Genomic DNA, 16,545 nt, shown 5'->3' with positions numbered 1-16,545 from the left:
CAAATGAAGCCAAGACAGAACTCTGCGCATTCTACTTAAACAACAGAATCGCAAACCAACAGCTCAATGTGAATTTCTCTCAACGGAGTATCAGACACAATTTCCAACCTAAATACTTTGGTGTCAACTCGATCGGCCGTTAACATATAAAAAAACATCGGTAAAACTCTAGCCAAAAGCTAAAGACTCGGAATAACATCATAAGGAAATTGGCTGGCCCAACCTGGGGTGCTGAAGCTTCCAATCTACGAACTGCACCTCTGACATTAGTATACACAGTAGCTGAATATTGCGTCCCAGTATGGCATCAAAGTGCTCATACAAGGAAACTAGACATCCATTTCAAAGAATCAATGAGAATTATTGCGGGTACAGTAAAATCCACACCAAGCTCTTGGCTGCACACGATCAGTAACATTCCACCACCTGAATTGCGACGCTAAGAAGGAGCTGCATCACACCGACTAGCCCCCAAGACCTTCCAGTTCGTACAGTCATTAATGACCCTCCTCCAGGCCGCTTGATATCGCGCACTCCACTGTGGCATAATGAAAAAAAAAAACAGCAACAAGTGTGACCTTAAAGGAGAGTGGTGCAGGAGATGGCATACTGCAACAATAAAACATCAAGATCTTCAAGATCCATCTGCTACCGTACCAGGACTTGATCTGAGGAGGACACGATTGATTAAGATAAGAACCGATCACGCCATGTGCAATGCTCTGACCCACAAGGGCGGGACTCCAGGATTTCCAGCCTGTGATTGTGGTTCCCAAGAACAAACCGTTCAGCACATTGTAAGAGACTGCCCTCTAAGAAAGTACCCAGGACCATTCAGTGATTTTGTTAATGCTGCTCCCTCTGCTATCAATGGTTTCATTCAATAGATGTTGAACTGTTATTAACGTATCTGTTTTAGTTAACAGTCCAGACTTCATAGTTTAAATGTCCTCCTTCTAGTGTTATTAAGTTACTAACTTTAAGAATTTGAACATACCAGCTTCATGCCTAAATCCTTAAATGTATAATTGTAAACAGTATGTATTTCGCAATATTTGCTGCTGTCTCCATACGACAAATAAATAAATAACCGACGAGTCTAGGATATGTCTGATGCCTCATGATTCCCGTAGTAGGGTGTAAAAGCGGTCAGGTAGTAATCACGTCTCCACTTTGCGATGCCACTCAGTACGGGGGTGGGCCAGTCTTGTTTAGGGCCGGTATTAAGGTAATTTGACGACGGTGTAGTACTGTCCAGGCCTGCAGTCAGCATTTCGTCGATTATACAGGGTGTTACAAAAAGGTACGGCCAAACTTTCAGGAAACATTCCTCACACACAAATAAAGAAAAGATGTTATATGGACATGTGTCCAGAAACGCTTAATTTCCATGTTAGAGCTCATTTAATTTCGTCAGTATGTACTGTACTTCCTCGATTCACCACCAGTTGGCCCAATTGAAGGAAGGTAATGTTGACTTCGGTGCTTGTGTTGACATGCGACTCATTTGACATTTGACATTTGGGTAGGCGTTGTTGGTGATGTCTTGATTGGGCCCCATGTTCTTCCACCTACGCTCAATGGAGCACGTTATCATGATTTCATACGGGATACTCTACCTGTGCTGCTAGAACATGTGCCTTTACAAGTACGACACATGTGGTTCATGCACGATGGAGCTCCTGCACTTTTCAGTCGAAGTGTTCGTACGCTTCTCGACAACAGATTCGGTGACCGATGGATTGGTAGAGGCGGACCAATTCCATGGCCTCCACGCTCTCCTGATCGCAACCCTCTTGACTTTCATTTATGGGGGCATTTGAAAGCTCTTGTCTACGCAACCCCAGTACCAAATGTAGAGACTCTTCGTGCTCGTATTGTGGACGGCTGTGATACAATACGCCATTCTCCAGGGCTGCATCAGCGCATCAGGGATTCCATGCGACGGAGGGTGGATGCATGTATCCTCGCTAACGGAGGACATTTTGAACATTTCCTGTAACAAAGTGTTTGAAGTCACGCTGGTACGTTCTGTTGCTATGTGTTTCCATTCCATGATTAATGTGATTTGAAGAGAAGTAATAAAATGAGTTCTAACATGGAAAGTAAGCGTTTCAGGACACATGTCCACATAACATATTTTCTTTCTTTGTGTGTAAGGAATGTTTCCTGAAAGTTTGGCCGTACCTTTTTGTAACACCCTGTAGACAACCGCTCGCTCGACGAAATATCCGTACCTAAAGACAGGACAGTTGCACAGGTCATACCAACACTCAAGAACGGAAGTAGGAGTAATCAGCAGAACTGCAGACCCCTATCAGCAACGTCGATTTGCAGTTGGATTTTAGAACATATACTGTGTTCGAACATTATGAATTGCCTAGAACAAAACGATCTATTGACAACAGTCAGCACGGGTCAGAAAATATAGTTTTCGTGAAACATAACTAGTTCTTCATTCACACGAAGTAATGACTAGTATCGACACAGGATGCAAATTGATTCCGTATTTCTAGATTTCCAGAAGGCTTTTGACGCCTTTCCTCACAAGCGACTTCTAATCAAACTGGGTGCCTATGGAATATCGTCTCAGTTGTGCTGCTGGATTCGTCATTTCTTGTTAGAAGGGTCACAGTTCTTTGTAACTGACAGAAAAGTCGTCGAGTAAAACAGAAGTGATATCTGATGTTCCCCGAGGAAGTGTTATAGGCTCTCTGCTGTTCTTAATTTATATAAACGATTTAGCAGACAATTTGAGCTGCCCTCATAGATTGTTTGCAAATGAAGTTACCTTTTTGACACAGCGCTGAGAAATGCAAGAAATCTGCTAAAGAGACTGCCGACATTATGCTTGTCGGTCCATTCATATAGTACTGCCGCGCTGTATGGGATCCATACCCGATAGGATTAACGGAGGACATTGAGAAAGTCCACAAAAGGGGAGCTCACTCTTTATTGTCGTGAAATAGAGGAGAGTGTCAGGGGACATGTAAGTTGGGGTCGCAGTCATGAAAACAAGGACATTTTTATGTAAAACATTCTCGATTTTCTTGCCGTCTCAGTTCGGGATAAAACTTCGAGCTTTCGACGATAGTCTCCATCGTCATCGTCATCCACGGGCTGTATGCGGCCACCACATCAGCAGTTGCTACTGACGAAGACGATGGAGGCTATCGTCAAAAGCTCGAGATTTTATCCCGAACTGACGCGGCAAGAAAACCGAGAATGTTTTACATAAAAACGTCAGTGCCGTCGCGGAAGACTTCTTTTTCAAGGACGTTTTTCTTTGCGATGATATCTTTTAACGAAATTTCAGTTGCCAACTCTCTCCTCTGAAAACGAAAATATTCCTTTTTTTACGACCACTTAAGTAGGGAGAAATGATCATCGTTCCAAATAAAGAGAAATCAGAGCTCGAAGGGAAAGATTTAAGTGTTCGTGTCTCTTAGCGCGCTTTTCGGGAGTGGAGCGGCAGGGAAATACTCGTAGTTTGAAGGGGGTTCGATAAAGCTTCTGCCAGGCACTTAAGATGTGAGTTACGGAGTGCACACAGATGTAGACGTAGATGGGTTGGTCTTTGAAGACGGCAGTACACCAGCACACGGCGTCCACATCGTGAACGACTTCCTCCAGGAGGGAGGAAACAGCTGAATGGAGTGGCCTGCGGCACGTGCTGGACACGAACCCACGTCTACAGATATGTTCGAAACTAGCCGTCGGCTCTGACCTGAGACGTAATGACTGCTGTGACATCATGCTTTGGTGCGTGTTTTTAATGCAATTTCTTTGTAGCCTTACATTCTATAGATCGTAATCTCGTTGGTTTATACAGAAAGTAATTTGTTAATCTCTGCGTAGGATTTGAAATTGCGTTTCAAGTATTAGTCGAATCACTAGATATGGAGGCATGTGGGAGGCCAAATTCTGCCCCTGATTTTGAAGACGTGGGAAATAGTGGGAATGGGGAACAACATTTTCCTCACCTTTGGTTTCACTATTGTGAAATTGGCTAATGAACTGAAAGAACCGATGTGTGTTGTCTGTTTCGCTATGCAGTACAATTCAATTGCTCACGTAGGACACGCTTTAGACCGCGCGGCTAGCCGGGCAGACCGTTTTCAACATATACCGATAGTTGTAGTTGTCGGTTATGATTCGATTTAGTGTCCAACAGTTCATCTACAGTATTTGTAAATCCGTAATGAAATAGTCTTTCGATACATATGTAACTGAAGTCTATGGTTTCCGTTTTTACCAGAATCATTTCTTTCCACTGAATATTGCAGTTTCTGAGTGACATTATAGCGGTAGAGTATGTTTCGATGGTAGGGACTGCTCATTTCCTTTTTCGTTCGAAAAGCTATTTCTTTCATTACAATATTTGTAATTCGAAGTGTTTGTTTTGCGGAGCAGTTTTTTACTCACTGTTTCTGCCTATTACGTTGAAGAAAACCACATTAATATGATGTCACATTCGACATTCGGCATAACATTTACGGTATTTGTCGCATGCTTTTTTACGTCATTCGCCAAAGCCGACGACTCGTATAAAAGACTCCTCTTCATCCCACGAAGCCTAACGTTTGTGGGTCCAGCTGAAGTTTTCGGTGCCTCCTCGCCCTCATTACACGTTGCTTGATACCCTCAGGAGCCCCGCCGTCTAAGTGTTGGAAGGCTAGAGCACTGACAACAAGCTAAGGCTGTTTACCAAGATGCAACAATGGTTGGGTGGAGAAATGGTTTTCGATTATGGCCACTGACAGCAGTAATCAACGTTATCCACCAACAGATTTTGATGTCGGAGGTGCTCACATTCGAACAATTGTCTTTACTTTGGTTATTGTTCTGGTTTTATTTCACAATAAAGGAATTGTTATACTGTAGTTTCAAAAGGCGTATTCTTTCATTCCCTGCTCCTCTTGGATCTAATGGCATAAAGTTAATGACTCTTATATCGCAGATACACTCTAGGGAAAAAAAAGACGCAACACGAACGAGTTATGCAAATTGGTCACAAACTGATATTCATAAAGACATCGACGGAAAATGCAAAATTGTAAATTCTGGCTGCCGATGGATGACTGTTTGACACGGCAGCCCAATTTCACCGCGCAGTTGACAATTATTGTAAACAGGGAACACGTCGATGACAGGGCACAAAGTCTTTGTGAATTTCACCCCGTGTACTCAGTTGGACGGTAACTATGCCTCGCAGACGTCAGCATTTGAGAGAGAACGTGCAGATGTGCTCAAAGAAGCCGGTTGGAGTAATCGGCGAATCGCTCGACATCTGGATAGGAGCGATGGCACTAGTCAGCGACGTTGGCAGGAATGGGTGAAACGTGGCCGAACACAGAGTCAAGAGGGAAGCGACTAAGAGAGACGGCAGAACGAGAGGACCGAGCAGTCGTCAGAGAGACATTCAGAGCATTCAGAGCCATAGTGCTCACGGTGCCTCTTACCCTAAATGTCATTTACCTCTGTACACCAACAAGACCGTTTGTCGCGGTGACCAGCGAAGACTTGGTTGGAGACGCCCTCGACAGTGGTGGGATACCAACATGACTGTCGGCCGCCATTTAGCCCTACAAGAAGGAGTGATGGTCTGGCGTGCCATTTCTTTCATAGAGGATCTCTGTGGCTGTCATCCACGGAAAAATTACAGCCCCAGCAGTACGTCTTATGATAATCTATACCTTGTTTTGTTGGCCTTCATGTCAAGCCATCCTGGGTTTATATTTCAGCAAGATAATGCCCAACCACTCATGGCGAGAGTTTCTACTGCCTGTCTTCGTGCTTGCCAAACACTACCTTGGCCAGTAACATCGCCGGAACTCTCTCCAATTGAGAATGTTTGGAGCGCTATGACCAGGTCCCTCCAATCCGCTCAGGATTTTGACTATTGATGCTCCAGTCCGGCAGAATTTGGCACGATATCCATCAGGAGGACGTCCAACAACTCCTTCAATCAATTGCAAGCCGAATAACTGCTTGCATAATGGTGGGAGGTGGACAAACGCGTTACTGATTTGACCAATTTGAAAGCTCTTTCTTTTGTATAACTGATGCAATTTTTCAGAAACTGTAATTATTTGTTGGTCTATAAACGAACATCACACCTACTGATTTCCGTCCCATAACGCGTCGGATTTTTCTTAGAGTTATATGATCAAGAACATTCCTAGTGTAAATTGAGCTAAAAAGCCTATTCAAAGTGAAAACTAGAAAAAAAGGCTTAGTTACTGTTGTAGATAAGTTAGATGCGCACTAAAAGAAGGTAGAAGACCCTCGCCTTAGGCGTATAAACTGTTGTGGAAAACTTAAGCGTTAAACTATCTTTCACATGAAGTATCACTGTCAAGTAACAAAGCTCGACGCAACTTGGACCATACGTAGAAAGAACTGCATCAGTACAATACAAAAGGTAATTGAAAGAACCACTCAGTGAGACGAACAGAAATGAGTTATTCAAAGACAAAAATTACACTGAAGCCACAGCGATTTATGATAGTCTCCTTGCACATTACAGCAGATGGGAAAGGTTCTTAATATGATAAGTTATCACCACGAACGGCAGTGCGTGCTGTGGAACGTGCTGCAACGCTGGCCACGAGGCAAACATCTATCCAGACCATCACACAGGAGTTCGAAAGTGCATCAGGATCCACTGCAAATTTTATGATAGGCGGGAGGTGAGGAAACTTGGATTTCATGGTCAAGCGAGTGCTCATTACCCGCACATCACGCCGGCAAATGCCAAACGACACTTCGCTTGGTGTAAGGAGTGTAAACACTGGACGGTTGAAAAACCTTCTGTGGAGTGACGAATCACAGTACACAAAGTGACGATCCGATAGCTGGGTGTGGGTATGGCGAATGCCCGGTGAACATTTGTCAGCGTGTGTACTGCCAGCAGTAAAATTCGGAGGCGGGGTGTTATGGTGTGCTCGTCTTTTTCATGGAGGGGGCTTGCACTCCTTGTTGTTTTGCGTGGCACTATCAAAGCACAGGCGTACATTGGTGTTTTAAGCACCTTCTTGCTTCCCACTGTTGAAGAGCAATTCGGGGATGGCGATTGCATCTCGCAACAAGATCGAGCGCCTGTTCATAATGCACGACCTGTGGCGGAGTGGTTACACGACAATAACATCCCTGTAATGGACTGGACTGTACAGAGTCCTGACCTGAATCCTATAGAGCACCTTTGGAATGTTTTGGAACACAGACTTCGTGCCAGGCCTCACCGACCAACGATATCTCTCCTCAGTGCAGCACTCCTTGAAGAATGGGCTGCCATTCCCCAAGAAACCTTCCAGCACCTGATTAAACATATCCCTGCAAGAGTGGAAGCTGTCATCAAGGTTAAGGGTGGACCAACACCATATTAAATTCCAGCATTACCGATGGAGGGCGCCTCGAACTTGTAAGTCATTTTCAGCAAGGTGTCCGGATACTTTTGATGACATAGTGTAAGTGATGGACTGAGGCAATAGGAAAAACACTCTCAGTATAAGTGTTGCGTAGTTCTACAATTATGCACTGCACCGTGAAGCGGTACTGACAAGGGAACCTCCCCATCGCATCCCCCTCAGATTTAGTTATAAGTTGGCACAGCGGATAGGCCTTGAAACATTGAACACAGATCAATCGAGAAAACAGGAAGAAGTTGTGTGAAACTATGAAAAAAAAGCAAAATATACAAACAGAGTAGTCCATGTGCATGACAGACAACATAATAGATAATGTGAGTTCAAGAGTGCCGTGGTCTCGTGGTTAGCGTGAGCAGCTGCGGAACGAGAGGTCCTTGGTTCAAGTCTTCCCTCGAGTGAAAAGTTTACTTTCTTTATTTTCGCAAAGTTATGATCCGTCCGTTCGTTCATTGACGTCTCTGATCACTGTAATAAGTTTAGTGTCTGTGTTTTGCGACCGCACCGCACAACCGTGCGATTAGTAGACGAAAGGACGTGCCTCTCCAATGGGAACCGAAAACATTTGATCGCAAGGTCATAGGTCAACCGATTCCTCCACAGGAAATCACGTCTGATATATTCTATACAACACTGGTGACGGCATGTGCGTCACATGACAGGAATATGTTGTCGACCAACCTAACTTGTACACTTGGCGAATGGGTAAAAAGATTCTTCTACCTTGCCCGATTTAGGTTTTCTTGTGGATGTGATAATCACTCCCAAAAAAGTGATGAAAACATAAGAGTTTGTCACATAACTGCAACAAATGAATGCAACAGTTTCGATGTTTGTTTAGTTGTAGCGTCCCCATACTAAGGCGCAGTTACCTCGCATCGGACGGACGGACGGACGGACAGATAATAATTGTCTGAAAATAAAAAATTAAAACTTTTCACTCGAGGGAAGACTTGAACCAAGGACCTCTCGTTCCGCAGCTGCTCACGCTCACCACAGGACCACGGCGCTCCTGGGGTTACACTGTCCTTGATGTTCAATATCTTGCGCATGGACTACTCAGTTTGTATATTTCGCTTATTTTTTCATAGTTCCACACAACTTCTTCCTGTTTTCTCGATTGATCTGTGTTCAGTTTTTCAAGGCCTATCCACTGTGCCGACTTAAAACTAAATCTGAGAGGGGTGCGATGGGGAGGTTCCCTTGTGAGTCCCATCTACAAGCTCTGGAGGTCTGTAATAGCTATTGTGAAATACCATGAATAATTAAATAGATTATACAGTGAGTCTGAATGAGCTGCAGCAGTCACAAAAAAAATAAAAAATAAAATAAAAAAAAAAACACGGAACTGGTATAGACGGATCTAAAACCGGAATTAGTTTGTTTCCCATAATTAATTTCAACTAATTCGTTCGTTAATGACGCTAAAATCATACACATCCTACGGATATTGAGATATTTGCGAAAGTTCTCACGTCACTTGTCACACGCGCTGCGGGTTGCCACTGCGCATGCGCGCCAGCATGGTGGGGGAAGTTGCCCTCAGCCCGGTGTCGCGCGCGCGCCAGAGCTTACAATCGCTCTGTGGCTTGCGTCGTGGGTGGTTGTCGTCGGAGTTCGTGAACAACGTGGTTGCCGTGTGAGCGCTGCATTTACCTGCTGGAAGTGATTTGGCGGGTGACGAGTATTCTTATCTCCTTCAGCGTGTGAGAGGGTTGTGAATACGCCGTCGTCGAAAACTAGCGGCCGAGGGGCGGAGCAGGGTCAAACAGTAAGCGTGACTTTTTTTCCCTTAAATAAGTGATCGATTCTTCTGAAGTGATTGATTTGTGTGTGTGTGTGTGTGTGTGTGTGTTTGTTCCTTAAAATTTTGTTATAAGCATCATCGGTTGCTCGGAGCAATGTCAAAGTATGTAAGTTGAATGAATGTGATAAAGTGTCTGTTATTTTTATTGTGGAGCATTAAAGAAAACGCTGAACTCATTAATACCTTGCAAAGTAGGACCTAAATATAAGACACTCGGACAGAAAATTTAGTTGGAGTACCCATTGATTCATAAGCAAAGGCTCATCCAGGATAGGGGAAGCACCTGTTGAATATAACCTCTCTCGCTGTTCTTGTTTACGTCTTGAATGCTACACGCCAATGGAGCAAATGTACAGGAAACTTATCGAGAACCGATTCAGATTTGCACTGGCTTCAGTCTTGTGGAACTGAAGTTTTCTGTTAAAGTTCCAGTAAAGCTTGCGTGCCCTTTTACAAGCAAGCAACACGAGACCCAACACAGTCCAAATTTGAAGTCCCGTGTTTAGTAAGTCCAAAAGAATGAACGTTCCCATCCGCAAACGGACTTGTATCCAAATAGACAGACAATGCCACGCGGATGCCAATAACAATGTCCACAGAATTAGGAAAGTTTCCTCACTCGGATAACCCGTCATATTACCAATCAAAAAAGTATAGCGACATATGCACACTTTAAACTCCAAAAATTAGAAAACATTTAAGGCTAAGGTTTGTGTTATCTTTACAGGTGTTAACTGTGTCTCTCTCTCTCGCGCGCGCTCTCTCTCTCTCTCTCTCTCTCTCTCTCTCTCTCTCTCTCTCTCATTTTTGCTACCGGATTAAACAGATCGGAACGAAAATTTGGTCGTCAAGAGTATAGCAGTGCCGTATTCAGGCTGGCTTGCAGTCAGATAATGACACCTCCGATTGCTGGCACTGGATTCGAACCCATAGTCCTACGTTTCTCAGCCAATGCGCTGTTCTCCAATCGAGCAGTTCTCACATTCCGGCTAGTAGCTTCGTGTTATAGGCTGCTCCCCCACTCCTTTCAAACTGTTTGCGGCGTAAAACTGATCAGTAGATAGATTGCCGTCTGCTAAGCACATTGCATTAGGAAAGCAGTGACAAGTCTTGTAAATATAGGAAAGAAATCCTTGGTTGTGTTGAATGGTAGTGGTGGTATGACTGTTCAAAAGATTATCCAGTATAGTTATGGGCTAAGCCTTCCGTGATGTAGGAGCGCAGCTCCGGAATAAAATCCTAATGTTACGTAAGACACCAGCAGCTACAGGTTTTAAAGACTCCTGGAAACTTCTGTAACATTACTTGCTGTGTAAAGCAGTTCACTGCGGTGGTCTGTACCGCAGTAGTACGACGAACCGCCTGAAGGATAACAAGCGAGGAGTAGATTTCAAAACATGCAGTTAAATTCGCTATTTGTACAACTTTTTGTGATACACATGAAGGGATATCATTAAATTGCTTCAGCGCACACCACATCCTATTTTTGCCACCCTTCTGTATTGCCTCGTCGCTAATTGGATATTAACTGCAGCCTTCATAAAGCTTTAGAGCATGACCTCGTGAATGACGGTAAAATTTTTGGAAAGTGTAGTGGGTGAATATACCCTTCTTTCTGTGCATATAACGACTGTCATAAGATATTTAACATTGGCACGAATTGGTAGACTGAAAGACGCGCCACAGGACTTAACTCGGCAACAAAACGTTATAGCAAGCACAGTTGTTAAACATTTTCCAAGAAATAAGTGATACCTGCTAGTTGTACGTAAGTTCGCAAGATGGTGCAGTAGTAAATTGAATGAGCGTGACAATGATGACTGAAGTTCGCGCGATAGATTTCTGCGTCTTCAGTAGCCTTTACTTTGCCTGTGTATTTATTAGCGGCACCGTTTCCCTTAATCACTTTCGAACAACGAATGTTGGACCTGGGTATCTCAGAACTTGCCTATCTTCGCACTAGTCAGAGGCCATAAGACTTGAAGGGCTGGAACCTGAGACGTGGACTGTGCTGGAAATGTAGAGAAAGCAAGATCGTTTTAGCGTTCTACAACTTGAATCGGCGATTTATGCCTTGAATGGGAGTCGAAGTTTCCCTCGTATTTGCAGGCCATTTTTTGCGATTACTTAGTTAACATTGTTGCAAGTAACGGTCCGTAACATTGAAGTTTCTGTAGAACTCGCATTATTGTTGCTGTAAACACGCCTGTAAACAGAGGCACTCACGCAGTCAAAATAATCAGTGGATTCAGGAATCTGACAATACTAAGACACGGACGCGACAACAAAAAACCATATCGAGAGAAGCGACGAATATTGAAATAAAACTAAGAGTGTAGAATTAAATTTATTGCTCGTGAGATTTTTGGTATTTGCTGGTATTGAAGAGCAAAGAGAAATTAAAGACAACCACAGAACGCCGTACAGCAGTTCTGGCACTGGATTCGAATTCAAAAGGCGCTAGCTTTAAACCCCCGTCTGATCATCCAGATTTTTTCTGTGGTTTTTGTGAACTGAGGCAGTTGCAAGATTTTCTCGAAAGGGAATAGCAATTTTCCTTTTTCTATCCTTGAACACTCCGAATTCGGTGTCAATTTTAATGACTTCTTCGTCGACAGACGGACAATTAATATCTCGATCTTCGTTGAAACAACTTACGGAAGATTGCAATTTGAAGGACTAGAGCTTCAGTGTACACACACACACACACACACACACACACACACACACACACACACACACACACACACAGAGAGAGAGAGAGAGAGAGAGAGAGAGAGAGAGAGAGAGAGAAGCAGCAGCAGCAGCAGGCACTGCCGAATTGTTTTCTCTGGACGTAATCATGAAATCTCGTTGGTTTATTTGAATTGCGTTGCTCAGCAGTAGCCTGTAGCCTCGTACGTCAGTGACACGCGAACCTACGGATCATTAACGACGATCTTTAACGATTAGTTTTTTTATATAGAGAGAAAGCATTTGACAATGTTTACTGGAAGAGTCTTTGAAATTTTAAGGGGTGCAGCGATACAATAGAGGAAACCAGACTGCAGTTAAGAGAGTCGAATGTCACGAAAAGATAGTAGTTGTAATGAGACAGGGTTATGTCCCATCCCAGATGAATTCAGCCTCAGCATTGAGCAAGCATTAAAGGAAAACAAGGAGAAATTTATAGTTCAGTGAGAAGAAATAAAAATATTGAGGCTTGCCGAAGAAATTGTTACACAGAAGACGACTTCGAAGAGTAGTTGAATGGAATGAACAGTGTCTTCAAAAGAAGTTATTAGACAGTCACCAACAAAAATGAAAAAAGATAATGGAATGTAGTCGATTTGAGTAATGGATTGTAGTTGAATCACGAAATGGAACACCAAAAGCAGACGAATTTTGTTACTTGAGCAGAAAAATAATTGACGATGGCCGAAGTGTAGAGAATAGAAAGAGGCCTTTCTAAAATGGGGTAATTTATCATCTAATGGTATTATCTGAAGTGAAACGTGGACGATAAATAGTTCACAAGAGAATTAAAACTATTGACATATGGTGTTACGGAAGAGCGCTGGGTATAGCGAATAACTAATGAAGTACTGAATCAAATTGGTGTAAAAGTATTTGTGGCATAACTTCGCTAAAAGAGGGGATCAGTTTACGGAAAACATGCAGAAACCTGGAGAGAGCTACTCACTGGACAAAAAAATTGGTCATCCGTAGCGAAATCATTAAAAGCATCATGTAATACCATGGAATTCCTCCCTTCGACTTGATAACCGCATGGATTCGGTTAGGAAGTGATTCTACAGAGTTGAGCAGGTACGTCATGTACTGGTTAAGCCACTCGCTGAGAATTTGATCGCGCAATTCCATCAATTGAGGGATGCCGATGTTGGCGTGTTACCCGCCATTCTATTATCTCCCACAGATTTTCTATGGAGTTAGTCACATGATTTTGCCGGACAGTAGCGATATAATAGGATGGGAGAGTATTCAGAAACCCAATTACATATTCTTCTACCGCGACGAACTTTGCAGTATTTGTGCCTGTGTGAGCAATGGGCTCTTGCGAGATGGCGGACACCAAATATTCATTGCTTAAGGTTCCCATCGCAAAGTTCCCTCGCCAGCAGGTTGGAGTGGACCTTCATTCACTGCCTGCAGCAATTCCTGCCGGCTTTGGAGGTAATTTTTTTCACAAGCCGTGAAGCGCGTGTCCGGTCTGTCAGGATCTTCCTTCGGTCACGGTACCGACGTCACATTTGTCACGTCCTTAGGTTTACCAATGCCTAAGTCCGCTTGAAACATAAATGTGTCACTGATTGCTACAGCCTTGTGCTCAGGTAGAGGCAGTGCGCGTGTAATTGAGCTCGTGACTGGATTGCTGCACCATTTGTAAAGGCTTAGCGATTAGTCTATACGTGCGCGCCGGGGTGACTAATTTTTATCCGGTGAGCTTAGTTTGTTTGGTGATTGATGGCAATGTGGGGAGAAGTAACTGCAGATTGACACTAGTAAGCAGACTTGAATGGTTGTAGGTTACAGTTTTTGCGCAGAGATGAAGAGGCTTCCGAAGGTTAAACTAGCATGGTGAGATACGTCAGGCCAGTCACAGGACTAACACGACGAGAACATTTAAAACCAGAAGGCCGGTTAGGCGCAACTCTCCATACTTCTGTCCTGTGCTACTCTGTCCATCTCAAAACTGCTGCAACCTACAACAGTTGGAACATTTTGCAAAAAAATTTACCCTACACGTTTCATTTTATCATTTGCTTGATGGCGAAGGGTTGCTGTAGTTATTCGCTGAAGAGACTTGCACAAGGAACAGTAGCGTGGAGAACTGCAACTAACAAGTTTTCAGACCGAAGATCACAACACACGATGACGATGACATGTTGGTATACAGAAATATAGTAGTCGTTGCAGTTGTCAGTTCATTTATTTGTTGCGAAGTGGTTCATTGCAGGAACTATTTACAACTCTGAGAAGGTAGCCATATTTAAGTATGTCTCTGTTCTACTGTGACAGCTTTATAGTACACAGTACTACTGCCAGTATTTTGTAATCATGACTAACGAAGCTAATTATTGGGTAATAAAAAAGTCAACACCTGTTTTCTTTGGTATTAGATTTCACGTCGTATTTGAAGTATTCCACGTGCCACAAAAATTATCAAGTAGAAATTGCTACAGCCGTTACAGAGCCCTGCTCACATATCAGGTCTTCAGTCACCCCAAACGTAGGAGTGTCTAGTCCCACAGTGCATTTATTTTCTCCAGTAGATGAGCAGATCGACCATTGCAGCTTTTGCACATCTTCAGTAATTTTAAGAAACTGTTTCCCTGGAAAGGATAAGCCCCTATTTCCATGCCTATCCCTACCCCATCTGAACTCGAATTACGTCAGTGCCGTCGTAGAGGGAACGTTAAATCCTACTTCCAAGATGTACCGCAACCCGCTCAGGGTTCGACAGTAAGCGTGATTCCAGTTTTTGCGGCTCCGACATATTTCGATCACGAAAGAAAACAATTTTTAAAACATCGTTACAACTATCACTGTTTCGTAAGACTGTAATACTGATGACATACGTTACTAATGATTACATTTTTTAAATACCAACATTAATGCATGTCAGTGTGGTGGTGATTAGAAACGAGTCTGTGAAAATCTCCCTTGTTCCTCACAGGCCATCCACTACACACATATTCTGTACTGTGTACCATGCATCTGTGACAGTAAAATTGACACATACATCGTTATATATCACATGACACTCCTTTCTCAGAGTTGCAGGTAGTTCCCACAATGGGCGAGAAGTTGCTTCATTATTCACTTCGCAACAGATAAACGAACAAACTGACAACACTACAGTAATGGGTACTATATTTCTATACACCAACACTGCATTGTTGGTATTTTGTGTTGTGGTCTTCAGCCCGAAAACTGGTTTGATACAGGTCTTCACGCTACTCTGCTTGCAAGCCTCACCATCTCCAAATAACTGCTGCAACCCGCATCCTTCTGAATCTGCTTACGGTATTCATCTCTTGGTCTCCCTCAAATACGTTCACCCCCCCACCCCCCCCCACGTCCCTCAAGTATTAAATTGATCACTTCATGCCTCAGAATGTCCTATCAACCGATCCCTTCTTCTAGCCAGGTTGTGCAAAAAGTCCTTGTCTCCTCATTTCTGTTCAGTACCTCCACACTATTGACATGATCTACCCATCCAGTCTTCAGCATTCACCTGTAGCATCAATTTCAAAAGTTTCTGTTCTCTTCTTGTCCAAACTGTTTATCGTTCATTTTGCACTTCCATACATGGCTACACTTCGAAGAAATACTTTCATGGAAGACTTCCTGACACTAAAAATCTGTAATCAATGTTAACAAATTTCTCTTCCTTAGAAACACTTTTCCTGCCATTGCCAGTCTACATTTTATTTCCTCTCTACTTCAGCCATCATCAATTATTTTGGTGCCCAAATAGCAAACTCATATACCAGTTAAGTCTCATTTCCTGTTCTTATTCCGTCAGCATCATCTGATTTGACTATATTATTATTATTATTATTATTATTATTATTATTATTATTATTTCTTTACTTTCTCAGACGTTAAGTCTGGTTAAAAATGGAAAGTGACGCGGACCTTGATCAAGCGTCACTTCCTTTTAACTGTACGGTATGTGTTATATTGCATTTAGGAACTTTCGGGTAATTGAACATGTATCAATAATTACGGATTTCTGTAGTTGTGTATGTATGATTGGATGTAGCTGTATTGCATTGATGTACTGGTGGATATTGTGTGGTATGACTCCTGTAGTTGATAGTATAATTGGTATGATGTCAACTTTATCCTGATGCCACATGTCTTTGACTTCCTCAGCCAGTTGGACGTATTTTTCAATTTTGTCTCCTGTTTTCTTTTGTATATTTGTTGTATTGGGTATGGATATTTCGATTAGTTGTGTCAATTTCTTCTTTTTATTGGTGAGTATGATGTCAGGTTTGTTATGTGGCGTTGTTTTATCTGTTATAATGGTTCTGTTCCAGTATAATTTGTATTCATCATTCCCCAGTACATTATTATTATTGTTATTATTATTATTGGAAGTGGTCAGACTGAGAGCATTGGCAGCCTCGAGTCTTCAAATTTCTGCCAGTTCAGAAATTTGAGTCCAGCAGCCAAGTGATTTACAAACAGTAAGTGTAGTTCACCCACTTGAACATGATTGATTCTAAATGGGGATGCAGGATATGGGAGAAGCCAGATTGTTGCATGAGAAGCATGTTTCGTAACAAGTGTCTACTTGTG

General features: G+C 42.9%; 1 protein-coding gene across 1 annotated transcript in view; it reads left to right on the top strand.

Moving 5' to 3' along the window:
• Positions 1 to 9,006: 9,006 nt before the first annotated feature.
• Positions 9,007 to 16,545, top strand: part of LOC126457069 (CD82 antigen) — a 326,432-nt gene continuing 318,893 nt past the window's right edge. Inside the window, exon 1 of the mRNA XM_050093068.1 lies at positions 9,007 to 9,198. The gene's annotated coding sequence lies outside the window, so the exon portion shown is untranslated. The remainder of the gene's footprint in view (positions 9,199 to 16,545) is intronic.

Source organism: Schistocerca serialis, chromosome 2 (genome assembly GCF_023864345.2).
Source record: "Schistocerca serialis cubense isolate TAMUIC-IGC-003099 chromosome 2, iqSchSeri2.2, whole genome shotgun sequence".
Classification (NCBI taxonomy): Eukaryota; Metazoa; Arthropoda; class Insecta; order Orthoptera; family Acrididae; genus Schistocerca; species Schistocerca serialis.
This window is presented reverse-complemented; position numbering and strand designations above follow the sequence as displayed.